This window comes from Tinamus guttatus, unplaced genomic scaffold (genome assembly GCF_059628265.1).
Source record: "Tinamus guttatus ecotype Peru unplaced genomic scaffold, ASM5962826v1 Tinamus_guttatus_pri_ptg000645l, whole genome shotgun sequence".
In the NCBI taxonomy this organism is placed as follows: Eukaryota; Metazoa; Chordata; class Aves; order Tinamiformes; family Tinamidae; genus Tinamus; species Tinamus guttatus.
The window spans coordinates 156,690-167,159 of record NW_028289179.1 but is presented as its reverse complement, the minus strand read 5'-3'; positions in this window follow the sequence as shown (position 1 = coordinate 167,159).

Sequence of the window (10,470 nt, the reverse complement as noted above, 5' to 3'; positions counted from 1 at the left end):
TGGTTTTCTGATATGAGTTCTTTCCATTAGGAAACAAAGTAAAAGTAATAAACTTATTTCATTTAAAGAATTCTTTTTTTTTTTTACCTTTGCCTTTGCCTTTGTCCTAACACTAGATTAACTGAGGAAAAGGGTACTTTTTGTACATCCATTAGTAAATGCTTGGTCTGTACTATCACACTGCCCATGCCTACATGCCCATATTCTCACTGAATAAAAGCAAAGCAAGCCTATCATCTCAGTGGTTTAACTGATCTAACTTGAAAGCACAAGTAGCAGAAATATTTTAGTATCACATAATTCAGACAATAATTAGTGGAAAAATATATGTTTTTTCTGAATGAAATCTCTTTTGATTGTTTTTCCATCTCCATCATTATCTCAATTCTCATGAGCTAACATCGTGAATAAAAGATAGAGTTTTTCTAATGGTTCATTTTTTTGCTTTTTCAAGGCATTTGTCATTAAAAGGAAATCTTGTTCTACTGTGAATATATATATATATATACACATATATAAATTTTTTGAATTGCTCAGATTTCAGATTAAGGATTTGGATTTTCTTAGTAACTTTATTAACTGAATTATCTTCACACAGTTTATGCTGCAGTTACCAGTGAGTTCTGTGCCTTTCATTGACTTTTTAGTAAATCTTTGTGCCAGAAAAAAAAGGGGTTCGGCCTTTTAAGATATACAGATGAAGCTAAAAAGTATAAAAACTATTAAAAGTATACCAATATTTCATTTTGATTTTCATCTAAATTAAAGAAAAAAGCATTATCAAAATTATTTTTTTCCAAGCAGTATCTCTGATCCAGAGATTTGATGAATTCAATGAATTGCCAAATATCCAATTCCTCCTTCCTTCCCTGGGAGAAGATTAGTTTTCCTATGCAAGAATATAATGTAAGTTGTAGATGTTTGAGACCTAAAATAAAACTTCCTGAAGTCAGAGTAGGAGCTTTTCACATATATATACTTGGCGGTTAGTATATATACTGTTTTAAAGGAGTAAGTGAAAAGCTGTTCTTATTCAGAAGCTGTCTTTTGAATAGCAGCATTTCTTCTCCCTTGGGAGGAGCACCAGATAACAGGGCACACTTGAAAGCTAGAAGACATCTAGGAAGTTTCAGGACCTTCCCTACCTTATGGACAGTTGCTCTCCTGACTTTTCCACCTCAGACATTCACAGTGAATTCAAAGGGAGTATTTGCTTCTCAACTACATCGGTTGTGAGAACAAGGCTTGCAGGTCCAAAAGGGAATCAGAGCTTGCCATTAGGAAGCTCAGAAAAGAACAGAAGTCCTGCTTGCTTTAGGACTCACAGTGGCTGTTCAATCAATGCTAGATGAAAACAAGCACAAATTTAGGAAGCAGGAACCAGAGCTTAGACCCTTCTCTGCCTTTGGCACTACTCTGCTCTGGCAGATTTTTTTTTTTTTTAACTCTGAAGCTGACATCAGAATCCCTCTGGTTCCCAAATTCTGCAAGTCTTTCTCCTCCAACTGGACACTAGCCTCACTACAGATTCTTCAAAATACCTGCTATTACACCTCTGTTTTAGAGTGAGGAAATTGCCATTTCAGCCATATTCTCATAAACCCTTCTGTGTCTCTGGGCACAGCTCGGGTTAGTATTTTACAGGAATTGTATGATATAAGGTTATTATATACAACATAATGACATCACCATTGTAGCTGAGAAGAATTAGATGAATCCTGAACATGCTTAGCATACAATGATCCTGTGAAGGACTTAGGAATTTCATGGTAAATTTCTATAAAGAGGAGATAAATACCTACATTCTGACTTCTCTAAAGGCAGACAAGCTACCAGGGATGTTCCTAAAATAACCATAATTATCCACAGAAGATTTCCTAAAATCTTCAATAGATTGGGTGTCACAGGTGTCTAAGCTCAGGTTAAGTGTATTTTTTCTGGCTTGGTTTCCTGAATGTGAGAATTGAAATTCCACCAAAATGTCACTTTAAATGCCTAAGTGGTTAGTTGAATGTCTGTCGAAGTATCTCAGTAAGATATTTAGGTGCCTGGACACATTCATAGATGGATCTAGGCACTAAAATTCAGAAAAATACATCTTGCTGATAAGAAATAGCGAAAAGATATATGAAGAGGCTCAAATATCTTATATCTGACTTTGACACTGAGTCCCTTAAAATTATATTTTGATTTTTTTTCTCTATATGTGAAATAAACATCCTGCAGCCTATAAACAGATCTGATGAACATTATTCACTCAATGACTTTGTTTACTAGTGTACAAGGGCCTCATTCAGATATGGACTAATGACTTATTTTAATATACCCAATGTGATCATAATTTGTTGAGGTGTTGATTTTATTCTTTTGTGAAGTGTCTCACTGCAGAAAATAGGAGAATGAATATCTGCTTTCTTTCTTTCTTTCTTTCTTTCTTTCTTTCTTTCTTTCTTTCTTTCTTTCTTTCTTTCTTTCTTTCTTTCTTTCTTTCTTCTTTCTTTCTTTCTTTCTTTCTTTCTTTCTTTCTTTCTTTCTTTCTTTCTTTCTTTCTTTCTTTCTTTCTTTCTTTCTTTCTTTCTTTCTTTCTTTCTTTCTTTCTTTCTTTCTTTCTTTCTTTCTTTCTTTCTTTCTTTCTTTCTTTCTTTCTTTCTTTCTTTCTTTCTTTCTTTCTTTCTTTCTTTCTTTCTTTCTTCCTTCCTTCCTTCCTTCCTTCCTTCCTTCCTTCCTTCCTTCCTTCCTTCCTTCCTTCCTTCCTTCCTTCCTTCCTTCCTTCCTTCCTTCCTTCCTTCCTTCCTTCCTTCCTTCCTTCCTTCCTTCCTTCCTTCCTTCCTTCCTTCCTTCCTTCCTTCCTTCCTTCCTTCCTTCCTTCCTTCCTTCCTTCCTTCCTTCCTTCCTTCCTTCTCTCTCTCTCTTTCATTCTTTCATTCTTTTTTTTTTAATTTTACTTTGTCCTTTGATTGATCTACAGCTCATGGATGCAAAGAAGGGTTTTATTTTAGAAGGCGTTAACTCAGAGAGAAAAAAATTCTTGTGAATTTTTACTACTAAGATGCGCTGTTTATGCGTTCTCTTGGATTGTATGGACAGTATTTCAAACCCATCATGTTCTTTCATCTAGAGAGAATTTATACATTATTATCTGCTATAGCTGTGCTCTCCCTTCCTCCCACATCCGTACTCCCTAGAGTATAGGAAAGCATAGTAGTGCCGACAGGTTTGAGGACCATTTGCTGAGTGATGAACAAGAAACAACATGTAAAAAGAGAGAAGAAAAATAAAACAAACCTTCCTTTCAGCATAGCCTGGCACTGGTAAAACCTCTAAATTTAGAAGGATGACCATTATAGCGTATTTTTTGTTATGAGCATAAGGTTGTATTGCTGCATGTACTATGTGTTGTGATGATGGAGAAAATCAGTGGTCACCTGGGAAACAGGATTCAAGGGATATCTGGTATTGCTAGTGGAATTTTAAGTGAAGAGCATTATTGTACCCACAACATACACTTTTGTGGTTAAACAGAACTTTGTGGATGCCGTTCCTCCTTAACTTATTGAATTTGATATTGTTTCAGGAATCTATGACTTGCAGAACAGATGTAGAAAAAGGAACTCTCATAACATTAGGAGTGAGGGCAGTTTCATTATTTCTTATTTTATTTTACCACATACAGACTGGTCTTCCAAGAAAATATGAATGCTGTAAACTGTGCCTTCCTAGTGTTGTTAACCAGATCAGATGGGGTGCATTTACGCAATTATATTAGAATTCTGTCTGGGAGCTTTTTTGTTTGTTTGTTTTTTTCGGAAAAACACAGTACAGAGGTCAGTGCCTCATCTGTGGGAATATGAGTTTTCCTTGATGTTATTTCATAGTACAAAACCCATCCTTCACATCAGTTTCACAGCAGAGTATCTTCAGTGAAGTTAATCTGGTTTTCTAGGTGAGGAAGTAAGACCTTTGGTGTACAGACCAGACTTCCCCCTTGTTCTGTAGAGCAATAAGAACATGAGTCAGCTAGCTCTTATTTGATGCATATACCTTAATTTATCTCATCAGAGGCTTAAAAAAGCAACAACAGAAACAACAAAATCGAGGGATACATATAAAAATGAAAGAAGATGAGGATCTAATGACGATTACAACTTTTAGGACCCAGATTTATTGACACTTTATCCAATATAATTTTATAATTCAAAGCAGGAATAGGAAGAGCAACAACAAAACTAGATAAAGGTAAGGAGATGGCTATCTTACATCTGTCTTCAGGGAGGATTAATGATTCTTTGAAGAACCCAAGAGGGTTCATCTTGACTGACTTTTGATGGATATAGATAACCAGATATGTATCTTTTAGATGTCTAAAGTTGAGTAAAAAAACAATTCTGTCAAAAGTTTATTTGTATAGAGGGAGAGAAGGAAGTTTCAAGATATTCTGAAACAGTGTTTCTAGTTCCTGATACTCAGACAGTCCCTTGGCTAGGTGGTCACCTCCCAGTGACACCAAGGTGACCTTAGAGGAGTCAAAGATCCCAAGGAATGCTCTGATTCTTCTGGGCATAATCAATATATCAGCACCGAGGTTTTAAGGCAAGGACAGATGCAACCACAGAAAGAATGCTTTCTACCTCATAATCCTCCTCCCATAATGTTGCCATTATTTTTAGGCCACTTCATAGCTCTGGCATGAAAGCAGAGGACTATCAAAATCAGTCTCCTGTTTCCATCTTTCTTTTATTGGTTTCTTTGCTTCTGTCTGGGACACAAATCTTTCTCTCTCAAAACAACAGTTCGCTGGTAATCTCTGTAAAAAAAATCTGATAGACATGTACAGGTTTGGATCAGACTTTCAGATTTCTGGAGGAGCTCGTAAATGTTGCAATATTAAAGCATTCCTGGGTGCTAGCAGAATGTCAGCACATAAGCAGTTAAGTCAACCCAATGCAGCCGAATTACACACCAAGGTAAAATGTAAAATAAAACGCATTGAAACACATCTCATCAGCACTCAGTATTATTTATTGAGAGCACCCAGGCATTCCAGCGGGTAATACTTCTGTTGTTTATTTAAGTAAAATAACTAATTTGTCTCTTTAATAAGAACATTATAGATATCCTGTGAATTTGTATGTCAGCAGCACTTTGGAAAGATGGTGCTTGCATAGACACAGTGACTGAGAGTAAACTACTGAGAGCTGTACTCTGTAGCTAGAAAGATGAACCTAAGGGTAAAATATTTCAGAACTATTCTGACAACAATGCAAGTTTATGAAATGCTTGTATTGGGAGAAAAAAAGATTATAATAATACTCTGCACATGAGTTGCACTTTTCACCTGGGAAACCTAAAGTATTTTTCAGACATCAGCACTCCCAAGAGGAAGGTCTTGTGTTATTCTACAGATGGATGAACCAAAGTACAGGGGCATTTATCACCTTTCCAGCTCCCTCCGGACTAAAGAAGACTTTTCCACTGGGCAATAGATGATGCCATGAGTTCTAAACTGATTTTAAAATACAGGAAAGTGAAAGAAAGAGAAAAAGAGAGAGAGGGAAAAAATATACATTAAAGTTTCAATGAAATATCAGCACTTTTGCAAATTGGATGCAATTTACCAATACTAATTTTAATAGAAATAGTTGAACAGTTTTACAATGTTTAACTTGTTTGTATAATTTAATCTTGATTTTTTGAAAACAATTAAAACAATATGCTTTTTTTTTGCTCCAATCTTCTTCTTGTAGTTACTAGAGGAGCGATTTTTATAGCACATATGTGTTAGCAAAACCAAGAATAGAGGACCTAATATCTGAAAAAGTTTCTTTCCTCTGATATTATAAATAGAAGCTATAAATAGAATAAGTTTTTATGATACAGCTAATTGAACCTCTAGTAATTTCAAATCAGACAAGACCTTTACTTTGGAGAACAGAAAGCTTATCGACCAACCAAATATATTTCATTTCTGATGAGTCTTCAGATTTAATCTTTTCTTCTAATGGATTAGTGATATACTGCATTATACAAAGGAGTTGCACAGAGCCTGTGAGATAAGTTAAACCAGAAGATAGTTTGACTAAGCAAAAACCATATTTTTAAGGTAGTTCAGGAAGACCTATTAATGTAGACATTTAGTTGAGATTGGTCAAAATGTACATAATGTAATATATGTATAGTATAGTCCATTACTGCTAGCTCTTAGCCCTGATCGCCTTTTCTTTCCTGATGTGTGATGAGGTTTGATTTAGAGACAATAGTCCTGCTGTAGGAGTTTGAAAATGAAAGCTCTGTGTTTTTGATCATGTTCATTGTGGTTTGTTTAAGACCAGAACTGGAGCAATGAAGGATGCAACAAGATGTACATCTGAGTCTTGGATTGAAACTGCTTCAGGAGGAGCTGCTGAAGAAGGTGGAGCTTCCCCTTGAGGAAGATGGTACCAAGGGACTTTCATTTCTATAAACATGTAAACTTGTTGAACAAAGAAAGCTCAGCCCTGCCTAGTCAACCATGTCAAATATGTCAACCTTGAAATACGAGAAGATATTCCTTACCTTGGTCTTGCTTGACATGACCACATGCCGGGCTCACATCTTCCTGTCCCCCTCTGAGCATGCAATAAGGCACTGTAGAAGCTACAGCTACAGGAACTGAGAAAACACTTAGCAAATTTTCTCCTTCCCTATCACATGTTCCCTATCATATGAGTTCAGCAAACCCAGCAAAATGGAGTGAGGCAGTATTAAGTGACACGCACTTCACGGGCAGTTGGTGAATGCAAAGAAGACATCACTGGTGCAGCCCAAACAAGATCGTTTGCACTGTAGTTAGTGCGTGGCCTTTCACAGAAAATAAATATTCAAAAGAATGAGGGAATTGTTAAAAAAATGTATATGAGGATACTCTAACAGTTCTTTATAAACATCATGAAGAGGACGAGTCTCTAACACAAAGAATAGGAACAATAAGGTCTGATCTGTCCTGAAGAAGAATTAAGCAAAATGATGCATTTACATATAGTTCACTTCCCCCAGTTTTGTGTGGTAGCACCAACTGGGTTGCAGAAAACAGAAGGCTCTTATGTCATTACAAACCTTATGTGGCAGTTTTGTTGTCAAATAACCCACTCTGTTTAATTTTTGTGATGAAAATGGAAAAGCTGCAGTACAGCTATTTTATAGTTTTAATTGCAAACAGAGGTCTACTTCAAATATATGTGGGGGACAGAGTTGGCCGGGCGCTCCTCGGACCTATATTGTGGGAGGACTTCCACCCCTATTTCACCTTTATTTCACACCCGTAATGTGGCAGTGCTTACAATCAGTTAAGTTCTTGCCTGAGGTGGGAAGAGGGAAAGTTATACAGAGAAAAAAGTGAAAATGTTTCGGGAATCAGTGTATACCAATATATAACCGTAGTTAAACTGCTTCATTTTCATGAGGCTTTACTTTGATTCATTTATCCATTTTTGATGCCAGCTAGGGAGAGCAAGTACAGCTCCGAACTCTTCTTCCTCTGAAATTAAAAGGCAGTAAATTTTAAACCAATAAAAGCAAATGTTGTTTTGTTTTGTTTTCTTTTTTTTTTCCTTTCTTTTCTTAATGTAGCTGATAGTCGAGCTGAATAATTCACTGTCACACGGGGTCACCAAAGGCAACTGCAATATCAGGATTTGGGAAGAAGTCTGAGCAATTTTATGGTGGGTAATAACAGTTTTGCCATTACAGAAGCTAAAAAATGTTGGAAAGGTGACTGAACCCCACGTTTCCGGGGCCAGATGATAACCTGAAGGGTCAGGACAAAGCCCAGTATAAGGGTGTGCAGACCCGTACATACATACACATGCACACAGTATTTCCAGAACTTCTCAGAATTAGTTTCCAAGAGCAGCCAGCCCCTTGTCCCCTTGCCTACATGAAGGTATCCTGGTGCCTTGACCTGCATACAGCATCATGCAGGTGATAGAGTCATATGTAGTTGTATTTGGAAGCCACAAAATAAAATGTCAATCACACCTACAGACTAGTCAAAAGACAGGTCAAGGCTGATTAGAGAATGCATATTTGGTGGAACTTAAATTTGGTGGTTTTGACTTAAACTTACTACTCATACCTAACTTTGTTGTTTCCAGTGCAGGCTGGAGCAATATGATTACAAAACTGTCAGACTTGAGGAAGTTATGACTTCCTAGTAGAGTCAACTTTCTGAATAACACAAACTGATTTTATACTTTATTTTACCAGCATCTTCAAGAGTGAGATGCACAGTCTTACTGCTTGGGTGTTATTCACATGACAAGGTCATTATTAGCTCATGCTGTTTGACATGTTGTAAACTGATGAGAAAGAAGAAAGAACTTTTTGCCTACTTTCAAATATCAGGGCAAAACTAGGGCACAAATACAGCTGAAAAATGAAGGTAGGTGCATTATAATAGTAATCACCTTTTTACTCATTTATTTACTTATTCACTTATTTCATTTATTTCCTTTTTTTTTTTTTTTGGTTGAGGATATGATCAAAAAATGCCCCTGAAAAGTAGTGGTTTCTCAGCATCCAGACAGCTTCAGACAGGAAGTGTTTCTGACTGATTTACAGTACTGTAATTAATACAAAATTAACTCAGTTATATTTAAAAACTCATGATGGGCAAGAATCTGAAGTATACAACATAATCACCCTTTCTATCTTTATCTTATAGTTTAAGTAGGATTTCCATGTTCTGGGCAATGTTTTTAAATTCATCGTTCTTTCCATACACACAAAGATAACACAGTAAATATTCAATAGAAAGTGAATCGTTCACAATAGGTGAAGAAGAGAGATAAATAAGGAAAAAAACAATGCTGATAGTTCTTTCTCACATCATTTCACCTACTCAAGGAAAGTGCTCGGCAGAGAGAGCAGGGAGAGAAATGGAGCATAACATTCTGTGCAGGAAGGATTGGAATAAAAAGAAAATGTCTGTTAAAGAGCTGATGGAGACTTGGGACTCACAAAGGATGCCGAAATAACTGAGTAAGATGCTATTCTTCCTTGTTTTATTTTATTCAAAAGTAAGAGATATTTATTAGATTGATGAATCAGCAATACATTTCTTTTGACTCATGCAGTAGACTTGCATTTTGCTGTATGTAAAAAAAAAATAAACTCACTGAAAAATGACCTCCTGCCTGCTATATTTTCCTGTGATGTGTTTGGGAATACGATTAGGTGGAACATCATAGGCATAATATAATCTTAGAAAGTGAAGGTGGGTTTTTTCGCAATAAAAAGCAGAGGTATTGCTGGATGGGTTAGGTCAAGGAGACTGAAAGGATACTATCCATATGACTAAATGTAGCAGAGAATGAGTATTTGAATGAGATGTTTCTCTTTATACTCTGAGGAGAGAAACTGGTACAAGGAGATCATTCCTCCCCTCCTAAAATAAGTGTTGAACTTAGGTCAGACAAATTGCGCCCTAAAACTGCCCCTTTTTTTTTTTTCCTCAAATGACTTTTTGGGTGTTTTTTTGAAAGCAATCCATCTGTAGATATCAGCTATGTAGGTGCTTGCAGCTGGCAATTTGCTGAATAATCATGTTGGTTTTGTGTACCTGTATCAAATATATTCTCTCTCTCCTCATCTCTCTCTGTCCATCAGCAATATCTTTTTATACAATTGGTTGATCTCATCCAGATTTGACAGAAAAATAAAGCTTTCAAAGACATCCTGTCAAATATCAGGAAAACATACAGCTTGAAAAGACACTGTTGTCATACTCCCCTCAGTGAAACCTTAAGATGCTCATACTTTATTAAACATTGGAGAATCCACATGGGGCCCATGGTGAAAGCAAAGGAGAGAAAGAGAAGAACTGAAAGCAGGTATTTATTAGCTCTGGTACTCTCTGAGCTAATTGCTTAAACAATGTGATTGCCATCGACCTGGAGAAGCAGCTATATCTTCTTTATAAGAAACTGTCAAACTGATAACTCATGCAGAGGTTTCAAGCACCCATTTTCTAAAGAGAATGAACCATCTTTTAAATTTGGCTTCTTCTAATCAGGACACATTTCCATACACAGAAAACTTATTTCTCCAAAATTATCTGTCTATCTGGCATGCTTTCTTTGTGAAGCATGTTTTTTGAATGTAAAGGCATAACAAAGATCTTTTCACTAGTGGAAAAAAAATCCTCCAAATATGACATACATTTTTTTCCTGTGTTTTTTAAAAGGAAATGAAACATAAAAGAAACCCTGTTGTGGTGTGTCATAGGTCATAGTTCATCTAGTGAGGTACATTGCTGTGCAGCTTGGACCCCAGAGCTTGAAGACTACATCCTAAATGTTACCTGTCAAACTTGATTACACTAGAATGAGGCTTGAGCTCAAAAGCAAAACATTTTTAAGCCCATTCGAGGAAAATATTGTGGTCTAAGTTGCAATCAGATCTCTCACAGGGATTAGGTAGACACTATTTTAATTT